Source organism: Pteropus vampyrus, unplaced genomic scaffold (assembly GCF_000151845.1).
Source record: "Pteropus vampyrus isolate Shadow unplaced genomic scaffold, Pvam_2.0 Scaffold61, whole genome shotgun sequence".
Classification (NCBI taxonomy): Eukaryota; Metazoa; Chordata; class Mammalia; order Chiroptera; family Pteropodidae; genus Pteropus; species Pteropus vampyrus.
In genome coordinates this window covers 4,425,780-4,450,520 of record NW_011888842.1, presented here as the reverse complement: position 1 = coordinate 4,450,520, position 24,741 = coordinate 4,425,780, and the positions used below count along the sequence as shown (strand labels likewise).

The 24,741-nt window shown below is 36.3% G+C and overlaps 1 non-coding gene across 1 annotated transcript; it reads right to left on the bottom strand.

Annotated features, from left to right (window-relative positions):
* Positions 1-798: 798 nt before the first annotated feature.
* Positions 799-917, bottom strand: LOC111740320. Its single transcript, XR_002780585.1, has one exon. It is a non-coding gene; the product is annotated as a 5S ribosomal RNA (ribosomal RNA).
* Positions 918-24,741: the final 23,824 nt, after the last annotated feature.

The following is a 24,741-nucleotide window of genomic DNA, read 5'->3' as shown; positions in this document are numbered from 1 at the left end:
GGAATCATCTAAGGTAATTCATTTACTTTTTATAGATGAAGAATCTGAACCTTTGAGAAATAAACTGACATCTGGACTAGGAACATAGTTCTCCTAATCTATAGTTCAGGCTATTATTTTTCTTGCTGTATATACAGAGCCAAGTACAATGCTTGGCTTGGAGAGAGTACTCAATGAGCCTCTTTTGAATGAATGGATCCAGTATGTTTTTTCCCCTAACCACAATGCAGCCTTAAATTGTAATTTGGTGAAGCTATAAGAAGTAGATGGGTGGAAGAGATGCATTCAAGTTTTATTTCGGTTATGTATTTCTATTGAATAGGCATTTTAAATATCTTGCTAGTTGTTATATAATCACATATTCTTTTCTTCCCCATACTTTCCCTCACCCATTTTCTAGTGGTTGTGGAAAACTCTCCACCTCTTCTCTCCAAAAAAGAATAAACATATATATATATTGGAATGTGAAATGACATGTGACTAAAATGTGAAGACTATTCCTCCCTAGTTACCTGGACCATATCCTTGGCCATGATTGGCATGATTTGGTGACTACAGCAGAGCTAGTTTAGGTACAAAGTTGTTGATGGGGATTAGAGTAAGTTTTAAGGGGATTTATGTTAGCTTGTAACTACTAGGAATATTTTAATTCTTAAAGTCCCATTTTAAATACATTATAATATTTGCTCCTTCTCTAGTTTTTTTTTTTTTTCTTTTTAGGCGAGGCAATTCTTGGTTGACTTCATAGATTGCAAGGACCTTGTCAGCTTACAATCCCTTGCTATTATTTTTTTTTTACGCCTACAGCACCTGGTCTTCCTAGGTGGTCTCCCATCCAAGTACTAACCAGGCCCAACCCTGCTTAGCTTCCGAGATCAGACAGGATCGGGCTTGTTCAGGGTGGCATGGCCGTAGACTTCTCTAGTTTTTTTTTAAATGCAAAAAATAAGAAATCTATTCATTCTTTCATTCAACACATCTTAAAATATCTAATAATCTTTGTGTGATAACATTGAACATAACAGTTATAACATCGTCCTTTTGAATTTTCCAGCCCAGGAAGAGGCAGGCATTAATAAAATAATTGCACAATCATGTAACTAATTTTAAATTGTGGTAAGTAAATTAATGAAAATTATAGGTAACCATGAGAATATATAAGTAGCCTGGGAGTGGAGTAGGTCATGAAAAAGGCATAATTACACTAAGACATGAAAGACAAAGAACATTATCAAGGAAGTTTTGGGGAGTGGGGGATTCTTCCAGGTGAAGGCAAATACCTATACGAATCTTCTGAGGTTGGGTGGTGAGGAGGTGGCAGTTTGGCTCACTGAGTAACTGAAAGACCAATTTTGCTGGAGTAAAGAGAACAAAGAAGAGACAAGGCTACATACACAATAGTGGCTAGAGTTTTAGTCTTTAAGAGTAGTAATGGGGAAGTTTTGAGATGGGAAAGATTGGGTCTCCCGAAATTCAATAACGTACACAAGTACTCAGGTCATTTAGGTCTTCAGTTAGGAAGCCTTGAAAACAGGAGGAAGTGTAAGTGGCTAAAATGGGAAACTTATTTTGAACATTAATTTTATCTAACTCGAAATTTCCCCAGATGCCTGTACATACCTTGGTATTTATTAACATTGCCATCACATATGCCTGTATCTTAACTAATGTCTCCTTTTCCTTTTATAAAATCTCAGCTTAAACAGATATCCCTTTCATTGTTTTCCAGAAAGCTCTCCTGGTGTTTGAGTTTTTAAAAAATGAGTTCAATCTTAGTTCAGTTTGAGGTTTCGGCTATAGTTCAAGTCAGGTCTTGATTTGCTTGAGCCAGTTTTTCTTTTCCCTAGGAAATATCTGTCTTGCCTAGATCTGCTCTTTAGATGAAATAGAGTTGATAGTTTCAATTTCACAGGAACTCGTATTAGAAGCTATTTCTCTTTTAAATAATAACAGAATTCCAGGCAAAGATGGTCAGGCAGCTGAGTTTCACAAAGCTGTGAACGATAGGCTATCTCTGAAATAAGACCTGAAATTGATTCAACTGTTTAATTATTCGTTGAGAAAAAGTTGTCTGGAGGTTTCACACAAAAAGAGACTTTATTGATTTTTATTATTCAGGAAAGGTAATAATTTTGATATAAAAAAACCAAGGACCAAATCTTCTGTTAAGCAATAATGACAAAATGTTTGTCAAAATAATGCTAGCAACTGAAAAAACAAAAGGTCCAAAGAGCCCCTCTTCTTTATTTCATCTCATCAATCTTGTGGTCTCAAAACCTGCAGGGAATGTCACAATAATGTAGGTTGCATTGAAGAGATTTTTGAAGTTAAGGAAAGATATACCAATTCCCTTTGTATTTATGTCAGTACCAGACTAATGTCTTTGACGGAGTACACTGTAATAATGAGCTGAGTAGCTTCGGATTTAGGCCTATGTTTTTAAGGAGTCCTGTGGTCATTTAGCATAGGTAAATAATGACCATATGAGGTCCAAGGTAACTAGGTCAGACAATAAGAAAAGATTAATCTATATCATATGTCGTGAGTGAACAAAAGACAATGGAATTTACAGAGGGATTAAGAATAGATAAAGGATGAAGCCATACTGTAACGAATAATCTGAATACACAGAGGCAGCATCATGTAAAGAAAAATGCATTTGTGAGTTAAATTTAGAATACCTAAGTTTCAGATCTACTTCTGCTCCTAAATAGCAACATATTTTTGAGAAAACTATTTTGTCTTTTCAGGCTTTAGTTTCTACAACTGTATAATAGAATATATGTATGTATACATATATGACCCTTTCCAAGATCTATAATTTCATAAAGATCACTGAGAAAATAATCGGAGGGTTGGGAGCTATGAATATAATTGAATAGAGGAAAATTGGAAGAAAGAATGAAAAAGAAAACATAAATATAGTATTTCCCAGTAATATGGGGAAAAGAAAGTAGAACGAGGGAGTCATGAGGGTGGCTATGAGGGCGAATGGAAGAACCAAATGGAAGGAAGCAGTTCTTTCCTAGAGTTATTGCTTCCAGTCATGCTAGAATCTGGAATCCCAGGATTATGTCAGTAAGTACATATTCCAAATAGTATATTTCATAAGTGACCTTAGTTATCCAAGAATTTAGGTTGGCTTACACATTAGAGGAATATGGTTAGGAGTCTGAAGAAAATGAATCAGCAGAATGGTTGTCATTCTCTTTTTCCCTTAGGATTCTGTTTATCCCTCAAAAAATTAATCAGTTGTAAATTGTATATTTTTCACCCCTCCCCAATACAGGACCGTATGCCAAGTCCTTATTTCATGTTTAATCCTGAAATTAAACATTAATATCCTCACTTTATACACAGATATGTAATTAAATTAACACTAAGGAATTAAGCACGTGATCGAGCTGAAATGCCAATGCACATGCCATCAAATAAACCCACAGCTTTTTCCGGAACTAGGTAAGAACCACCTCTAAAGTCTTCGTCCCCTCATAATGGTCTATATGCATTAGGGAATCCTCTGGGTGGTGCAGATTGCTGGCTACTTCAGGCACGCAATCAGGCAGTCTTCACGGAAAGATACATGAATTTACATTCAAAAATAGCTGAGGTCATAGAAAACCAGGGGACTGTATGGAAACTAGGGAACAGCATCTTATACTGTACTGATTGATTTCTTAAAGAATTTTTCCTGAGCTAACTTTCCTGTGAAGGTTGTAGGAAAGTCGAGGTGGAAAAACTACAAAGGAGCCTTTCTTCATAGTAAAGGGAGGGCATGAGTTAATGATCTCCAGTGCAGATAAGGTAGTGGGACTAGAAGAAATGTGAGATATAGGTCATGCAGGTTAAAGATGATTGAATTGAACTTAGTGGTTGATTGGATATGGGAAAATGAGGGAGAAGGAGAAATCTGCAAGGATTTTTTGACTTGGAAATGGGGGCAGATAGAAATTATAAATAAGAGAAATTTAGTGATACAGGGAGAGATCCTTTCCTATACTACTCATTCTCCATTACTAAGTCATTCACGCTTATGTGCTGTTTTTAGACACCTGAGGATGCGTATGTCATTCTTTTTCATCTTTATGAATAAGTCTAGTACAGCCCCACTCCAGGCCACAGTCTTGGCGTGGCCTCCCTCACAACCTCATTGGACCCAGAGAGTTACCCTAAAGTCTCACTTTCTTTTACTTGTTTAATAATGTGAGCAAAGGAGGCTGTCCATTGATAGTTGGGTTGAGTCTGTATCTGTCAGTGTGAAGGTAGAGGTTGGCAATTACTCAAGAAATGTTTTTGTAGACAATCAGTCCAAAAAAAGTAGATTCTTAAGTAATCTGGGCAAAATAAAATTTTTACTTTCACGATTTAAGCCTTTATAGCTAATTTAAGTATGAAACTCCCTATTTAGTTTTCTGTGTAGTATATGAGATCATGTCTTCTGTTAGGACTTTCTCAGGCTACTTTCTGAGAACATCAGTCTTTAATCACTTGAGACTAGGCAAGTGTGGACAAGTTTAGTCATTTCTCCTAGGTTTCAGAGGATGTTTCAGACTCCAAGGATTGGAATGAATCCTCACTTCTCTCCAAATTGACTAGAATTCTCTTTAGTTAATAGAGATATATTACATGAGAAAACTACCCAGCCCTCTTCACTCCTCAATATTCTGAAGAGAGACAATGAAAAAAGATTTCTCATTATCATTGACTATTGATATGACATCAAAGTTTATGGCAGGTAACAGTTTAAAGGAAGATGGAAGGAAAACAAAGAAAAATCATAATAATATGGGCTCATGTGCTTTGGGAGTGTGGAAACAGTTTAAATTATTAAACTGTCAAGTTGTCAGGACAAAGACAAACTCAAGTCTGGAGCTGAATCACCCAGGCAGTGGAGAGCACAAAAGGAAGGGGGGACAAAGGAGCTTTTAAAATTCAAATGCCTCCTGTCCTGAGTGTGTGTTTCTATCATAATTCCCCAAGAGCCCAAGAACCCAATATCTAGTCTGTCTATTTGAGTCAGAGGTGTATTTACTTATTCTGAGGGCAGTCCTTAGGGAGAAGAAGAACTAAACAAGATTGGAAGTATATTCTAAAAGAGAAGTGAAAAGGAAGACATCATGGCGATGTAGAATGTTAAAAAAATATGTTGTGTTTTTTGGGGTCGACTTCTTCAGAATAAGAAAAGAAGTGTTTATTTAAATATACACAGGTTCATGACATACAGCCCCAAAGTTATACTCCCACATCACGTATTATAAAATGCTTTTTGAAAACTTTGGAACTAATACCTAGTCACAGCATGTGACTTATTTAAGGCCACATGGCATTCTATCCTATATTTGCATTCATATATATAAGATACATGCATGTGTATACAGATATATAGATATTTACATACATACATAGATACTTATACTAATATATTATGTGTGTGTGTATATATATATATATATATATATATATATATATATATCTCATATGCTAATAGAACAAATATATCATATACTAATAGAAATTTCTTCCATGACAGCTTTCTCTACTGCAGTGTTTGTGATTCAGAAGATTTTTAAATGTGTATTGGGGGTTTGAATACATGTATATCTGGAACATTATCTTGAGTTTCTGGAAGAGTTTATTCTTTCCAGATAAATAAGAGAAAGACGGAGGAGAAACAAGCCATTGGACTTTTCACAGTGACATCAAGATCTCGGGCAATGTGATCTCTGTGTCCTGTTTAAAACCTACCAACAAATGATTCTTTCCTCTGAGCCTTTGTCATATTTTACCCTCTTGAAATGACTCCTCCTTTTTTGCCTCACCCAATGCTATGCCCAAACTGAACCGAATCGAAGTGAATAGATGAATGAGTAAATCAGTTAATGTTGTAAAATTATTTGCCCTATTTGGAGATCATGTCTCATATGACCCACAGAAAATAACATAAAGAAATTACTAGGCATTACAGTCTTTTTTAACTTGAGAAAGCTGTATTATAAAGAGGCACATCTTCTGGTTTTTTTTTCCAGAGATGCCCCCAAGTTAGGCCAGCAAACATGTGGGTATATTTCTCATATTATAAATAAACATCCATACAACACATGAATCTTGAGTCTTGAAGCCAAAATAAGCATTAGTAAGTTTATGTTTATGGATATGATTTTCTACATTTCTTGTCACAGTTCTCATAAAAATAGATTTTCAACTGGATAATCAGATCATCTCTCTTTTTATTCTTTGTTTTCTGTGTGTAGCTTTTCATCCCTGTGCTATTATTCGTTGGTGGAAATGTAATTACCTGTCTTGTATTATTGTCAAAATGTATTCAAGAAAGTTTGATCAAGAAAAAGGAAGAATTTAGTCTCAACTACTTTAGTTTTAACACAAGGATAATTTTTATCACTAAAATTGGTCAGCTTTTTTTCTAGTTTTATTGATATATAATTGACATTTAACCTTGTGTAAGTTTAAGTTGAACAACATAAGGATTTAACATATGTATAAAAAACAAAATGATTACCATAATAAGGTTTAGTCAACACATCTATCATCTCAAAGAGTTACATTGTGTGTGTTTTTTTGTGTGTGTGAGAGAGAACTTTTAAAATCTTAGTAACGTTCACCACATAAATAAATTAAAAAATAAGAATCATATGATCATACCAATAGATGCAGAAAAAGCCTTTGACAAGATACAGCATCCATTTATGAACAAAACACTTAACAAAATCGGTATGGAAGGAAAATACCTTAACATAATAAAGGCCATCTTTGACAAACCCTCAGCCAACATTATACTTAATGGTGAAAAACTAAAAACCTTTTCTCTATGATCAGGAACAAGTCAAGGCTGTCCACTATTACCACTGTTATTCAATATAACATTGGAGGTCCTAGTGAGTGCAATCGGGCAAGAGAGAGAAAGATATAAAAAGCATCTAAATAGGAAATGAAGAAGTCAAACTGTCACTATTTATGGATGACGTGATTCTCTATATAGTAACTTTCAAATGTATGATACAGTACGGTTAGCTATAGTCACCAGGTTGTATATTACGACCCCAGAATTATTCATTTTATAACTAGAAGCTTCTACCCTTTGATCAACTTCTCCCCATTTCCTTCGTCTTCTCCCCCCAACCCCGCCCCGCACCCTGCTGGCAACTGCCAATCTGCTCTCTGTTTCTAGGAGTTTGATTCCGTTCATACCACATGCCAGTGAGATCACCCAGTATTTGTCTTTCTCTGTCTGGCTTATTTCACTTAACATAATACCCTCAAGGTCTGTCTGTCTGTCTGTCTGTCTATATATCTATAGCTATCACCTATCTTACTTTATTTATGTCTCGTTTTCTTTATTCATTTATCTGCCAAGGGATACTTAGGTTTTTCCGTGTCTTGGCTATTATAAATAATGCTGCAGTGAACACAAATGTGCAGATAGCTCTTTGAGATAGTGATTTCATTTCTTTGGGATATACACACAAAAATGGAATTGCTGGATCATATGGTAGTTCTATTTCTGATTTTTTGGGGAGAAACCTCCATACTATTTTCCATAGTGGTTATGCCACTTTATATGTCTACCTACAGGGTTCTCTTTTTTTCACATCCTTGCCAACTTTGTAATTCCTTATCTTTTTTTATAATAGCCATTCTAATAGGTGTGATGTGACATCTCATTGTGGTTTTGATTGGTTGATATTCCCTCATAATTAGTGATGTTGAACACATTTTTATGTACTAACTGGCCATTTGATCATCTTCTTTGGAGATATCTAGTCAGGTCCTCTCTCTATTTTAAAATCAGATTATTATTATTATTAAGTTCTATGAGTTCCTTATGTATTTTACATATTAACCCCTTGTAACATGTATGTCTTGCTAATATTTCCTCCTATTCTGTAGATTCCATTTTCATTTTGTTGAGAGAGATTGAGAATGATACATTATCATATGAATGAGTGAAATAATCCAACTTAATATGTACTTCCAGTGAGATGAGGAAATGGGTGAATATTGGAGAAGAAATGAACTGTGAGATAAATAACAATGTGCATTTAACCTTTGCCTTGATGCTAAGAATCTGCTCTATACCAGGTCACATGCCTGCCATTACACCATTAGTGAATCAAGGCACGAATAGCCTTCATTAAGGTTCAAATGTGCAATCGAAAAGGATGAGTAATTGAGCAATTTACATTCTAAAATTGTTTATTGATAATTGAATGATTGCACTTTGTTTTATCCCTTTCAGAGTCTTGAAGGAGTGAGGCTCAAGGCAGATAAATTTATTTAGAATGAGAGAGAGAAAAGAAAAATGATGGAGGCAAGAAGGAAATAAATTAATACTTACTGAGATAACAACATAAACCATTACTTTTTGGGTTTTTTTGAATATTTCTTCTGTTTATGGTTTATGGTAGCCTTAAGAAATTATCTTATGATTCCTATTTTACAGATTAGAAGGATAAATAAAGGCATTTCCTACGAGAGGTTAGGGGAAGTAGTGAGAATAAACTGATAGAGAATGAGAAACTGAGAAATAAGATGAGAGGGTGTGAAAGGGGAAGGAAACCCCAAAAAGGAGGATATTTAACATAAAATTTCTCATGCAAATAGGCACCAAGTCATGTATTGCTGCAAAATAAAATATAGATTCCAATAATTAAGGTATCTGAAGCATAGTTCAAAATCTCCATTCCTTGGCTACATAAATAACGTGGCATACAAAAATCAATTTTGAATAAATTAGAGCATGGATTATAAATTCGTTGTCCAGTGGCTGAATCCAGATCACTGTGACCTGCATATTGTTATAAAGGTTGAGATGTTTCAAGTAAAACTTCAATTGCTGGGTTTTCTTGAAGACCCCAAATATTGGGCTCACGTACCCATAGGGTAACAATCACCTGAATAAGAATATATGTATCTTCTTTAGATGGGGCGTGAACCCTCGTGTCTGTCAATAGCTGTATTCAATGTGAACAATCATTTATGTTACTTATATGAATCTTAGGAGATTCTGAGTTATTAACCATTGGCGTTGAAATATACCTTTCAGGGATTAGTAGGATATTTAGGCAAGAATGCAGCATAATCTGTGATAAATATTAAGTGGGGGAGGTAAAGATGATTAAGGTGTATGACTCTCTCACAGAATTCAGAGTCCAGGAGTATAAAGTGAATGAGTTTTAAAAGACTGAAATATGAAAATGCTAAGTAAGAGTTAGTGGAAAGTACTATGGATCCATAGAGAAGAGAAATTAGTTTTTTGGGGGGGGGAGGGGAGAAAGAAAATATTTAACAGTAGAAGTAGTGTTCGAGCTAGATTTTAAAGAGAGAACTGGATTTTACAAGTTGCAGATTTGAAAGATATTCCAGGGAGAAAATGGCAAACAAAAGGCATGAATAAAAATATATAGCATATGTAGGAAAATACATAGTATTGATAGCATGCATAGGCATGAAAAAAATATAGCATGTTGACAAGGAAATGGTAATTGAGTGGCTATAAAATTAAGTGGAAATCAAGAGAAAGGAGGTATGATAAATTCATCAATAAACGGAGATGGAAAAAAAACTTTAAAGGTCCTTAAAGGTTATACTAAGTCATTTTGACATTATCCTATGAGCAGCGGAAGAATTTGGGGGAGAGGGATTTAGTTGATTTAAACAATGTACTGGAAGGATGTGATTTTTGACAGTGAAAGATAAAGGCGGTAAGAGGTGATCATGACTTCTGCCAAGGCTAGTGATTATGATAAAGACGGAAAATACAGATTTAACAGTCATTTCTCAATTAATTTCACATGAAATTAATTCAATTTAATGTTAATTAATTCAATATGACATTTGTTAATTGTAGCATATGGGTCATGAATCATGGTGGACATTGGTTCTAGAATTCTGAACGAGATCCTTTCCATGTCCACCATCATGTTGCTGAGGCTCTAACATGAAACTGAATGTAATCAATGGGAATAGCTGAGACTAAGAAATGAAAAAGGTAAGTAAAGAAGCTCTAAACAAAATTAAATACTACTGAGGTCTTTTTAAGCACTCAAAATCATAACTCTCTATAACTCCATCATTGTTTCAATTAAGGTCTAAGATAAAATTAATGATCTATTGCATATTTGGTTTGATGGTCTCAAAACTTGACTGGAAATTCAATCTCAGATGTGCCCTGTGATTGGTCCCAGAAATTTTGTTCAATTTAATCTTTTTCTATAATTTTTCTTGCTTCCAACTTTTAGCTCCAAATAGAAAGGCATGTGAATGTGATTTATCTACATACATACATACATACATACATACACACACACTCACACATACACACATATATGATTTTCATAGCAATTTTGCTTTTATGTTGTATTTCATTGTCTGGTCTTACAATAATGCAATGTTTTTTGTTTCTTGTTTTTGTTTTAATACTGATGTCTTAGCTCTAGAAGTAATAACACCTTGCTATTCTTTCAAAATTTTGCTGTTTGTAGACAAGCTATGTATTGGGGAATAAAGAACAAAGAGAAAATAAAGTTTAAAGTTTTCATCATTAATCATTTTTGGCCTGTATTTTCTTATTTGTTTACCAGACACAGTGCCTCAGATCCCTGCCTTTGCAGTGTCTCCCTTGCTACTTCTTTGTTTTGGGAGAAAAGCTTTAGGGAAATGAAGACTGGAAATGTGGAATGAAGGCTTCCATACTTTCAGCAAACTCTAATCTTTTTCTTGCCTAAAGTTCTGTGGATGGAAAATAACTGAAATGACAGTGACTCATTATCACCTGGGTGTGGGGTGGATTGGGTGTCAGGAGCCCTACATACTTTCAGCTGTATGATCCTAGCAAGCCACATTTCCTCTGTAGGTGGCAGTTGTTTCATCTATAAATTGAGTGAGGAGGCTGGATGATCTGCAAGGCAGCTCTGAGCTCATGTACAGGAATAATTTGAGAGTTATATGGAACGTAGTTAGATCCCTTTGCCAAATAGGATCAGAAATTCCTACGCCATTGTTTAAACTGAAGAGCCCCTTCTCTAGAAGACACTGTTAAGACATCATTACCTGGTTATCTAGGTTAAAATTACTCTTATCTCCACTTTATATTAATCAATTTTTCTTTAAAAATGTATACATCTTCAGAATCATTGAGAGGGGTAGTTAGCTATTTTCACTAAGTTTTCTTATGAGTAGTACTGTAAAGTGTAAGAATTTCTAATTCCATAACTTTTTGTTCCTCATTTTTCTCATTTTTAAAAGAAAGTTAACAATAGTATGTGTGGTGAAGATTGAATGGATTCATTTATGAAACATGTCCAGAATAGTACTTGACACTGTCTAATCTTTTGGTTATTATAGATGTCATCCAAAAGCATACAATTCTAACACAGTAGATATTTTATAAAGTGCCAGTCCCATGTAATCAGCTTGAGGTGCATGTTAGAGAGTGGTGGTCAGTGATAGGGGTATGTACTGCGAGAGAAAATTATTTGTGGTCAAACCAGGTGATTCTTGGGGATGGTGAAGAAGGGATTAAATAAATATAAAGAATTCAAAAGATGAGGACAGAAATATGATTAAATAAAATCTTAAATTCAAATTCAAAAGAACATTAGCTGTACTAGTCTTTCATTGTGCTCCAGCAGGCCACATAGCTAATACCATTAAAGCATTGCCAGAACCTGAAGATTAGCAATGGCTAGATGACCTGAGTCCTTCAGTGTTTAGCTTTAGGAATACCTTCCTTCTCTAACTTAAAGTATTCTGCCTTCTCAGAGTTGATGTCTCCTCTTAGATCAATTTTTAAGTTCCTCTTCTTTGTCATACAAACTCTTGATGACTTCAGACAATATGAATCTTTTTTCTTTTAAAAATTTTAAAGTACGCCCAGGAGAATAAAACTTAGTACAAATATATTGCCATTGTCTTTTGTGTAAATGCCTTCTCCAGTGAAGAATAGATATAATTTGGTTATCAAATTTGGGTAGAGTTATATATTTATAAACTAAGATACACAAATATGAAAGAATTAACCCATACCATCTACCTGGTAAATCTCAGAGCTGGTCTGTAAATTCAGGTATCTGGCACAACAATTCATCTTGCCTTATAGAGTGTGTTTTTACTGTTCGTAAAAGTTGCCTGAAGGTTAGAATAAACCTGGGTGTTAGTTAGAAACATAAACATTTGACTTGGACATAGTGAGAGAGAATTTTTATAAGAAAGAGAACTCATCATCTATTCAGAGAACAAGCACTTCCAGGTGGTTCTTCTTATCAAAGAAGTTTGAAAATACTGATTGAAGGGATAAGAACGAAAAGAATAATTATCACCCATTTATTGAAAGGGACCTAGACATGCTTGATCTGTCTGTATCTATTTCCAAATAAACAGGTATGACTAAATAATGGTAGAAAGTACAATAAATCGCTTCTGGGAGGAAAAACAAAGATTGAGTCATATAGTGATGATGGAACACATATATTCCAGACAGTCTTGAAAGGCTAAGTACTCGGCAGACATGAGGGGATTTCTGTGGTATGATCAGCCACTTCCAGTAGACACAACTTCCTCTCTAAGGAGGTACAAGGCTTTGGGCATCAGAGATACAACTGAAATAACGCTTCCAGAGCAGAGAGTATAAAAAAAAATGTATCCCAAGATAATTTTACAAGCTGATGATGGGGATAGGAAGGAAGGGAGAAAGTCATTTTTAGGCCAATAATCCCCATTGCACAGCTGCTGTGAGCTGTGTGAATCACTGAGCACATTTCAAGGAATAGCTGTCATGTGTCACTAACCAATTCTCACTGCAGATAGGCCCCAGGGTACTCATGATCTATTTCGAGGAGGCCACAAGCAGCGAAAGTCTGCTAGTGCCACTGTAAGGAAATCTCACCCACCGTTGAATGTACGAGGAAATAAAACCTTAAGTCCAAGCACATTTTCCTCTTGTTACGATTCACATCTTCTGTATTTCTTCTTCTCTCCTTTTCTCACCCTCTCTTCTCCACTCTCTTTTCTTAGGCAACATCACCATTCTTCTCTCTCTAAGTCTGTAGGCAAAGCATGCAACTTGAAGAGAATAAAACAAGAGTGAGTTCACATATTGTATGTTTTTCTCAGTCCAGTGGCGTAAAAATCCTCCCAGGTGCAATTATTTTCTCCATTCACCAGCTAGATGTTGATACCCAGGGCTACCTTAGAAAACTGCTAGTAAAGTTGGCAAATGCTTCCTTACCCATGATCCCTATGGTAGGCAGAATAATGGCACTTCTTCACTCTCTCCTCGAAAACTTCATGTTCTAATTCTTGGAGCCTGTGAGTATGTTACCCTCCATAGCAAAGGAACTTTGCAAACGTGATTAGGTGAAGGATCCTGAGATGGAGAGATGATCGTGGATAATCTGAGTGAGCCCAGTGTAATCCCAAGGGTCCTACAGAAGGGAGAAATCCAGAGTGTGAGAAAGAGAGATGATGACAGAAACAGATTAGAGTGGAGTGAGGCAGGTCCAAGAGTCAAGGAAGGCAGACAGCCTGTAGAGAATAGCAATGTCAAAGAAACAGATGCTCCCCTAGAGTCCCCAGTAGGAATGCAGCCCTGTTGACCCCTTTTAGACTTTTGACCTCCAGAACTGTAAATTAACACACATGTGTTAAGATACCACGTCTGTGGTAATTTGCAGCAATAAGAAACTAATACAGTCTCACTGGCCAGGAACACTCGTATTGGACCATTATGTGAGTAAGAAATAAACTTGCATTGTGTTAATCAACAGAAATGTTGATGTATGCTTTTGAAAGTAGGTAGTATCATTGTAAAAATCATAGACTCTAGATAGTACACTTTGTGATATCCTGAGAAGTTACGTGGTCACCAAGTTGGATGTTACTCAGTCTGTCTCCATTCTTCTCTACCTCAATCCTTTATTTTCTTCTCACTTTCTCCGTCTCAAGTTCAATGCACTTTTGTGTCCTCTTCCAATGCTTTTCGTGACTATGTCAGGCTCAGAATGACGTTTTGCCAAAGTCTTTAAACAGTTATGCATTTTTTCCCATGCAAAATAAATAAAGTGGATAAATATGGTAAAACAAATGGAGCATCTCAACAAGGAATTACCAAAAAGACAATTTTAAAATGCAATTATCTGCAGTGCATCTGTTCATACACCCTCACTACCATTTTTCTCTCTAAATTTCAACTTTTCCTTCTGGTGGCCTAATTTTATAAGGCTTTTGAATAGGTTTCATTGGAGACTGAGTTGGAGTTTCAGACAAAACAAGCGAACTTGTTTATATGCCTGTATCATCTTTTTAAAGTTTTCTAGTTCTTTATAAACATGGTAATAGATGGGCTCACTGCAGAAGCCAGGAAGCATGTCCAAGGGCCTTTACAATCATTCCTACCCATCCTTTCATGCCCTATTTTTATCTTACCATCTGTAGGTATCTGTGCTAGTCAAGGTGGGTTGGAAGCAATACACGGCAAGGCTCTCTGTGATAGCAGAGTTGCAAGATGTGAAGAGCTAGTGCCCCCGAATTCCCAAGGGACTGCTTGGAGCTGAGCTATCTCATGCAGAACCCATATTGGAATATTTGTGAGAGTGAGAACTAAACTTTCATCATATCAAGTCACCAAATTTTGGAGTTGTTTGTTTTAGTAGATGTCCTGCTCTTTCCCACACAGATGGAGAAAAAAGGTATAAAGGATAGTTTGTATGGTCTGACTTTGTCATTGTAAAATGTAGGAAAATCAAAGTAAAGTGTTTTGCTCAAGCTCACATATATGACTGTGCCCAAGCCAAGAGTTTGGCTTAACTCTACTCAAGCATTTTACTCACATACCCAGTATTTGACTCCTTAAGATAACCATTTTCCAATCCTTCTCCTTCTTCTCTATTTTTGAAGTAGGTGCTAGGCTCCCAGCCCTGAAGCAGCCGGAAAAATGTCTTCAGGCTTCGCTCTTAGCACTCCCTGTTGCATTGATTTTCTAGGAGATTTATGGCATTGACCTGATCTCAATGAAGAAACTAAATCCAATTCGCTAAGGAATTACAAGCCCGTCTGATCAATAATCTATTTATCTCCTTCACTTTGCCATCTTTAGACACTCCAACCTTGTCATGGGAAATTGAAAGCATTTAAAAAATATAATCATGCAGCCCCAGAAAAGGTCTAGAACATTTCTGAAGATTTTCAGTTGCCTTTGAGGAAATACTACTCTGGTTTGAGTAGTAAAGACCATACTCTAGTTACATCTAAGTATCAGGCTTGAGTTCACAATAGAAATATAGTGTCAGGATAATAGGGCCTGTGATTGCAGTGTTTTCCATACTAGCAAGATTCTATCTGAGATATTGGGATCAATTCTTGGAACCTGGTTTTAAAGTCATCTAATTGAATGAAAGCATATCCAAAAGAAAATAACCCAAATGATAAGGAGAGTAAAATATTTTGAAATGTAAACAATATTTGAAGAAGTTGGATATTCTGTTGGTGTAGAATAATCAAGGAGATTTGCAAGATGACCTTAAGTAATTAAAGGCTGGTACATAGGAAAAGAAGCTTGTTCCATATAGACCCAGATGGCAGACATAGAAGATACTCAGATAAGTTAGCTAGGAGATTTTAGTTTGATATAGAAACAACTTTTCTTATGACTGTAATGCTCATAAAATAAAATTCCCTTTCCTGGACGTAGCCATCTCTATGCCACAGGAGAAACTTGAACTGAACAGTGATCTCTGAGTAGTGGACTCTGGACATGAAATAGGAAGCAGTAGGGTTAGGGCGAACAGGTCAGATGTTACTCCCATTCTGCACACTGAGGTCGGCATCTAGTTCACAGGGCCTGCTCAAACTGAAAATTCAGTTCTTCTATGAGTCTACTATCTGACTTTTCAGAAATGTTTCACAAGTTCTAAAATACAAATAAAAGATTGAAAACTGACTCCCATAAATACTTAAATTATGAATGTGTGCCATGATCTGCATTAACTATCTTTTCATCTAGTCTTGCATAAGCCCTGCGAAATTAGTTTTAATGCTTATTTTTTCACTCAGAAGAAATTCAAAGCTCAAAGTGGTAGAGACTTGCCCAAGGTTGGACAATCAGATAACACTTGAAACAAAATCTGGGGCAAAGTTTTCTGATCTATGGGACTGTTTCACCCATCACAGAATCCTCTGTGATCAATACCACCAAGCAATACACATGTCCCATTCTGGGCTTCCTCCATTCTGACAATATGTTATTGAGTTAGCTCCAGCTCTGATGATGACAGCATTTGTGCTTCTAGTGATAACAAGCTCAATTTCTTCAGGCTTAAATTGATAGCCTTCCCTGCTGAAAATTTCTAGACAACACAAGTTGTGCCGGTGCCTTGGAACACATCAAAAGACATAAAACCCAAGGTAGCTATTCTGTCCCCTTATAGGTAAGAAAATCACAGTTCAGATACAGAAAATGACTTGCTTAATCTTTTATTGCAAACTAGTGACCTTAGAGACTTCGGTTCTCCTCTGCTGGCTTCCAGTTTGGTGTAACTGTGATTAGTAAAGACACATGGGCCTTAAAAAGATGTGAATCACGTAGCACAGGGATATGGGAATCTATAAAGACAGGTCAAATGTAGAAAGACTTGCATTTAATGTGTTCTTTTCTAATTTTCTTTCCTATCTCCATTCTCTAAACAGATGAAAAAACAGTATTTTCTGAGCAACTAATCTATGCTAAGGGAATCATTTGTATTATATCATTTAATTCTCAAAGCACCCCTGTGAGGCGGGTAGTCTGTCCATTTTAAAGATCGAAAAAGTGATGCCCAGATATGGTAAAGTGCTTGGCCAAGATTACACAGTAAATAACTTTCAGAGCCCAAATTCTCTCTCTCTAAAATTCATGCTTTTTCTGATACATTATCTCCTTCAAACTACAGAGTCTGCTGAAATTTTCCATGGTATTTGCTTTCTTAGGCCAAATGCACTCTTATATTTTTTCTCTCTCTCTCTACAGGGGTTCTTAGCTATGTCACATTTTAATTTGTAAAGAGGAGAAAAAAAACCCAGAGAATTGACAACCATTCTTTGCCAGAACCAATCATAAAGCTAGAGAGAGAGAGAGAAAGAGAGAGAGAGAGAGAGAGGGAGGGGAGGCTGGCCTTTTTTTTTTAAACAACTCTATTTTTTTCTTTTTTATATCAAATAATGTTTGCCGCAGAGGCCTGTTCGTTAGGTTGTTGTTATATGCAGTGGCACATATGGGAGAAACTAACTCTGATCTGAAAGAAACAATTGGAAAATATATAACAGCATATTTGGAGCTGCACAGAAAGACTGCAATTCATAGTGCTCCATATGTCCACAAGTATGCTCCCTGGACATCTTCGATGCTGGAATGCTACTGGAATATATGTCCCAGTGTGGAACGAATTGTTCATGCATTATGATTTTGTTGCAAAAGAGAATATATCCTGTTCACAGTGCTAAATTGAACTTCCTAAAATGTAATTGCTATTGTTCATTCACATACGAGGTACCTATTGTGGTTCCTCTCAATAAAAGTTTTGATGGGTCTCTAGTAACTAGAAGACAAAGTCCACAGCATTTAGCAATGACTTGAAGTTTTCCAAATACTGGCTTTTATATATTATAACTCAATATTTCTGTTTCCTTAGTGCCAAATGCCAAGTCTCCAATCCTTCCCCTTTATGCCTATCTAAACACAACCCTCCTCTCTGGTTTCAGATTATGTATCATTGAAGGTGAGAACAAGAGAGATTTTTAGATAGGTTCTCTTAATTTGGTTTTGGTTGGTCTTAGTATGCTCCTAGCCTCATAATTACGTAGAAAACTATGAATGCATTGGATGTATGTACTTGTCCAGATAAAGTATTTATAGTTATTTTCAGACTTTAAAATTATCAGTTGCCCCCCAAATATTAAGAAACTACTTCAGGATTTATCAGTTACTAATATGTTAATCAGGTCTGATGGTGATTCTCAGAGAATATGTAGCTTTTCATATATTTGTTTGATTATGAAACATTTGTATTAGTTTTCTAAAGCTGCCTTAACAAATAACCAAACACTCAGTAGCTTGAAACAACTGAAATTTATTCTCTTCAGTTCTGGAGGTTAGAAGTCTAAAATCAAGGTGTCAGCAAGGTTGGCTTCTCTGGAAGGTTTGAGGGAGAATTCATCCTGTGCTGCTTCTCTAGCTTCAGGTGGCTACGTGCAAACCTTGGCATTTCGTAGTTTATAGATACATCACTCTAATTTCTGCCTGCATCCTGACATGGCCTTCTCCCCTGACTGTGACTCCATGTCCCAAATCACCTTCTGTCTTTCTCTTATAAGGACACTTGGATTTTAGGCCAGCATAACTTCATCTCAAGATCCTTAATTACATCTGCAGACTGTTTTTTCCAAATAAGGCCACATTCACATTCTCTTATCGGGGGTGGAGGGTGGGCACAATTCAAATCACTATACCATTTATCTAAGAATATACAGAGTAGCTAAAATTCTAGGGGGTACAGTTTTAGAAAAACTATATTGTATATTCATCAAATAACGATTTATTGGTTAAAACCTTTTTATAATGGGCTAGAAACAAGTTCTTTCATTCTCTTAGGCCCATGTTTTATAATATTGTGAAATTATAATTATGTTTTTTCTTGATAATTAAAAATTTTTTCTTCTTTTTTGATATTTTTATCTTATTATTTATTTCTATACAGACCTCTATAAGGTTCTGCAAGATTACAATTTTAGTAGAAGATATTATATCTGTTTTTAAGGTTCTCATGAATTTAGAAATCAAACTATTAACATGAAAAATACTTATCACATTGGATACCTATTTTCCAGTTTATGAATTCATCCAAAACAATTGCTTGGCATCGAAAACACTACAAACAAATTCCAACTGATATTTCTAGTCTTCTGCTTCATTTTTCTCTATCATGACCTATACTCCAGTTAAATGGCATGATTTGAAATACTCTAATTAAGCCTGATATATTACAATACCTGTGCCTTCTCACAAACTGTTCCTTTTAGGTACAATTACCCTCATCAAATTCTATTCCATGTTTAATTTTTTTTTTTTTTTTACTGTAGAGATATTATTGGTTCCCTATTTAACAGTCCTTCCCTACTTTTATATTCCTAAAATAACCCCTGTGTGTGGTTTAGTAAATGCTAAATTCATCTACCATAGAAATCGAATCACAATGAGTCTAAGTCAATGTGGTTGTCCCATCACTCTTGGTAGATATTGTTTTAAATGTAGCTTTATGATTGGTTCTGGCAAAGAAGACCATGAGGACAGGTCTGTTGGAGAAGCTTCTAAAAAAAAAAAAAATGGTTTAATTGTTCTTAAAAAGAAACACATGAAAAGAATAAGCCACTTACTTCCTTTGGAAGTGGTCATTTGATATGACCATTAAAAAACTGCGAACAACACGTATTCATTAGGGAAACAATGTTTTAGGGAAACAAGTTTATGTGCTGTAGAAAGATATTAAAAACCTGAGTCCTTGATAAATTTGTTCAGCCATTGAATTAGCTAACACAAGACCTATCTTAAATACTTTTTAAGAGGGGAAAAAAGACCCAATTAGATTACTTTGAATTAGGTCTTTATTTAAAATCTATACCGTATCCTTCTATATATGATATATCATATGTATTCATCCTATAGAGTGATATAATTATGAAAGTATGGCGCTAATTAAAAAAATTAAATCCAAATTTAGAAATTTTAAAATCTATCCTCCTATATCTAAATAGTCCCCAGATAGTCCTGTATCCAGGTCTGTGTTCTTGAGAACTAAGTATTATTTTCATCAAAGTATTTCTTGTCAGCTCCAAGTCCACTCTTCTTCACCCTGGCTTTGTAATGTTTGAGCTGGGCCCTGTAAACATTCTTCTTTCTGCTATTTCTGCATTCTTTAGACTGTTCTTTACCCCTCTTATTAATCCCTAGTTAATAGTTAATAAATCTTTACAGCAAAAGTTCCCTTTTCAAATTACATGTGCATTTTTGTCCCCTGACTAAGCCTTGATCAATATTCTATGTTAGAAATGGTTTGTGCCTATTTCCTATCCCTCTCCTTGATGGATAGATCGCCCTTTCATTCAAATAATACAGGTGACATTCTTACCTGTAAGCACAGCTCTGGTCTTGGCGATTAGGTGATAAACAACCAATCATAGTCCCTGCCCACTGAGTTGACAGTCAAATTATTCTGCAAGTCCATCAGTATTTGATTGCCTGTTATGTGCTAGGCATTGTTCTAGGTGCTGGAGATTGAGTGGTGAAAAAGGGAGTTAAGTTTACCAATCTACTTGAATGTATAATAATTAGACAACTAAATATATGCTTTAAAATAATTTAAAAAATTAAGAATGGAAGAAAACCTGTGAAATGAAAGATCTGGATTCTGTAACATAGCATCATGGGGAATGCAGATGAGCTAAAACCTCTGTTAAGAACCAAATTTTGTCCCTCAAAACTTATATGTTGAAGCCCTAACCCTAAATGTGACTGCATTTGGAGACAGGGCCTTTAAAGACGTAAAGTTAAATGAGGTGATGGGATGACAGTCTAATCCATTATAACTAGTGTCCTTCCGAGAAGAAGAAGAGACGTCGGAGATGCATGCACACAGAGAAAAGGCCATGCGAAGACACTGTGAGAAGGCGATCACCTGCAAGCTAAGGAAGAAACCTTGAGAAAAACCATCCCTATCAGCACGTTGACCTTGAACACCTGTACTACAGAAGTGTAGGAAAAGAAATGTCTATTATCGAAGGAACCAGTCTGTGGTATTTTGTTGTGGTAGCCCTAGTTGTCTAATACAACCTTTACGAAGACAAGAAACGACATTTATGAAGAAGATGCATCGAAGATGAGATTTGAAAATGGGTAGAATTTAGTTAAGTGAGGAGGAGGAAAGAACATTCCATATAAAACAAAGGCGATGTGAAAAGGCACTGAAAACAGAAGACATTTTCTAATTTCAGGATTTACGTGGAGCATTGGAGCAAAATGAGAATGGGAGACAGTGTCATAAGGTGGGGATGAAGAGTGGACAGGTTCCAGGTCAACTAGGGCATAGTAGTTCATGGTAAGAAGTTGAGAATTTATTGTAAATGCAGCGGGAAATCACTGAAAATTTCTAAGAGATTTGGTTATCTTGAATTGACAAACATGCTATTAAAACATCATTCTGGATGTTTTTGTAATGAATGGATTGAAAAGGTAAGAATTGAAAAAGAGAAGTCAGTTAGAAGGTGATTGAAGTAGCTTTAGCAAGAGAAGTGTGAGGGAAGGGGAAAATGTTAATATGTATGTCTAGGATAAATATAGGCTCATTTTAAAGAAGTGTATATAAGCACAATTACATAATGCAGGCTGAGTATATAACCACTACGAGGAGGGACAATAGGATCAAGATTGGCATCACAGGTCATCATGGAAAGTGAGAGGGCAGCTTGTTCCCACACTACGGGGAGTCAGCCTCTGCATCTCAGGGAGACACAGGCAGACTTTGCTCTGTGTTTTTCCTCTGTAATCACTGGATTCCCTGCAGGAGAGACACTGCTTAATACAACTACCTTCCCCTTATTCAAGATTGTGGTTCTGATTAAACAGCCTCCTGGCAAGAGGAAGTCCTTTCTGGGAAGGGCAGTGAGAGGTTTGCCATTTCCCAGAAAAACCTGGCAGTCATTATGTTCCGCTAATAGTAGTGATGAGTTAATTGTCCTCCCTAACAAGCCTTCCACCAAGAGGCAGAAATAAACATTGGCAGGAGGTTGCATGAAAATAGCCAGGTGCTCTGCTCCAGCCCTCCCAGGTCAGCAAGAGGCATGCAATTTACTGTTCTTGCTTAGGGTGAAAATGCTGGTCCAGGTCAGCAAGCTCGAGATGGTGAGGAGAACAATTTAAAAGCAAATGAAAAGCCACAGTTTTTCTCACCACATGGTACAAGTGCACCTTGGCTAGAATCGCTCCTGCCCTGTCATTTAAGCATCAGGCTTCCCCCTCTTGCACTCTCCTGGTAACTGGCATACACAACGGAGAGCGCAGCTGTGGGTTCAGCTCAGTTCTTCTGACCCGCTTTGCCGAGCCTGGCCTCGACTGCCCCCTTTTGGTGAACACGTACTGCAGTTCTCTACTCAGGCCCTAAGCCCTTTCTTTACACCGCCTCTAGGTCTCCTGCACAGCCTGACAAGTGCCTCCTCTTAGGCATCAGGATCACGTGACTTATTTCCAGTTTGCTTTTATGTCTTGACTTGAAAATCAACCAAATATTATTTACCCTTGATTTTCTGGGTCTCAGGGACACTTTATCTAAGAGGGATCATATTTATCCATAGAATGATAAAATGTTAGAATTGGGAGTTTTCTTAAAGTTTATCTAGTGCAAAATTTTCAAATACATAACTTCTGTTTATATCGTCTTTGTCACTTTCTGTGCCTACAGAAGGCATCTCTAATTAATCATACCATACTTTCCCTCTGATCCCAGATGTAATCTCAGCTCTTTTGTTTTCATCATTAATCTTTTGGAATAGATCAGAGATAAAACCTATACATTGCTTAGTTACTGCCTTAATTTTACAGATAATAAGCAGAGACCAAGAGCAGCGATAAGAATTTGAAAATAAATTACTCCCAGGATAGAGTTCTTTTCATTGAAAATCATGGTGTCCTTTAGAAAAAAAAGAATCCTGGTTCGGGGGAAGGGTGCATAAGGAGATGGGATGAACATGTACAAATTGCCAGTTATAAAAACAGTCACGGGGATGTAAAGTACAGCACAGGGAATATAGTCAATAATACTATGACTATATATAGTGTCGAATGGGTACTAGAATTATGGGGGCAGTCACTATGTAAGTTATATAAAAGTCTAATCACTATGTTGTACACCTGAAACTAATATAATATAATGTCAACTGTAATTTTAAAACATTTTTATAAATTAAAAAAAGAACAAAGATTTCTTTCAGAGATTTTTTTTGTTAGGGTCCAGATTCTAAGGCCATATTTGTAGCTATCATGTCTTATGGTGGTGTTATAGGCTGAATAGTGCCCCCCTCCCCCATCTATATGTTGAAGCTCTAATCCGTAATGTGACTGTATGTGAAGAAAAGGCCTACAAAGAGGTAATAAAGGCTAACTGACATCAGAAGAGTTAAGTCCTAATCCAACAGGACTAGTATCCTTATAAAAAGAGGAAGAGACACCAGGCATGCGTTCATACAGAAAAGGCCATGTGAGGACGCAGACAGAAGGTGGCCATCTGCAAGCCGGAAAAAGAGTTCTCACCAGAAAACTCTGAGTGCACCTTGATCTTGGACTTCTAGCCTCCAGAACTCTGAGAAAATCATCTGTTGTGAGTTTTGCCACTCGATCTGTGGTATTTTGTTTGAGCTGTCTGAGTAGTCTAATACAAGAGGTCATTCATTTACTCTAACATTTATTCTTTATAGAACGTAATGCTGGACACCCTGCATGTTGTAATCCTCAAATGGGAAAACATTGCTCTAGATTTCTCATAATGGAGTGACTTCTGGATCAAAGAACTGTACTTGGGATGGCTGACAGCGTTTGTAATTGTTCTGAAGGAAAGTGTTGGTAGATACCGACCCTTGGGAATAGAGGGAACCCAGACGTTATGTTGTTCAACCCTCTTAGCTTTCAGATGAAACCTCAAATACTTGGCCACAGTTACAAAATCATCAGTAGTAGAACTGAGGCTGTACAACTCAGCAGTCTGATTCTGTAGAAAAACACTGATATCATGCTGTCTTTATTAGCTATAGCAAATCAAACAAATGACTTTGTCACTTAAAGTCATTATCTCAAACATCTATAAACATCATCTCAAACCATCACTAAAATCTTGAGAAAGGTATGGTTCTCCTTTACCAATCAGAAAAATGAGACAGGGTTTGCACATCTTGCCAAAGTCGATCATGGTAGTGCTTATTTATACAACCTTACTAGTGCTCATTTATATGCAGCCCCTTTTCCTTTTTGGGCACAGGGAAGACTGGTCAGCCTCCTCCTGTTTTGGTAGGGTCATTCCATTAATTTTGAACAATGAAATGTGAGCAGAAGCAACGTGCCTAGGCTGAGACAGTGAAAACCCCTGCAGGATCTTCGAGCTCTTTCTTGTCCTTTTAACAGTGATTGTGGGAACCTTTTGTTCCAAAGGTGAAACCCCTAGATAGAATCTGCTGGCATCACCAGTCACTTCTTGTAAGAGAGGTGCTCTGGAGCCATTGACGTATAGGGTTTGTTTTTTACCATAGCATAGCTTATTCTATACTGTTTAATATAAAGTATAAAGCAAGTATATCAGTTTAAAAACAAAATCTTTAGTTATTTTCTTTTTGCTGTATTGGAATTACATCTTAGCTCTGCCAGTTAGACAACTTCTAAATAATCTCTGAGCCTCATTTTCCTCAAAGGTGAAAGAGTTATAGTTCTATCTATTAAAGACAGTTGTTGCAAGAATTGAGAAAATATATGGGAAGTAGGTAAAACATGATGCTCAAATTTTAGTTTGCTATATTCCCGGCTTCAACATCCTATTAAATTGAACCTATCTCTTCCCCTAGATACATTATACTCTAGTCAGGGGTCACGACTTTAGGGGTCACAGGATCAAATACACACAGGGACCAGATAGTTATAATATATCAGTAATTTAAACTGGT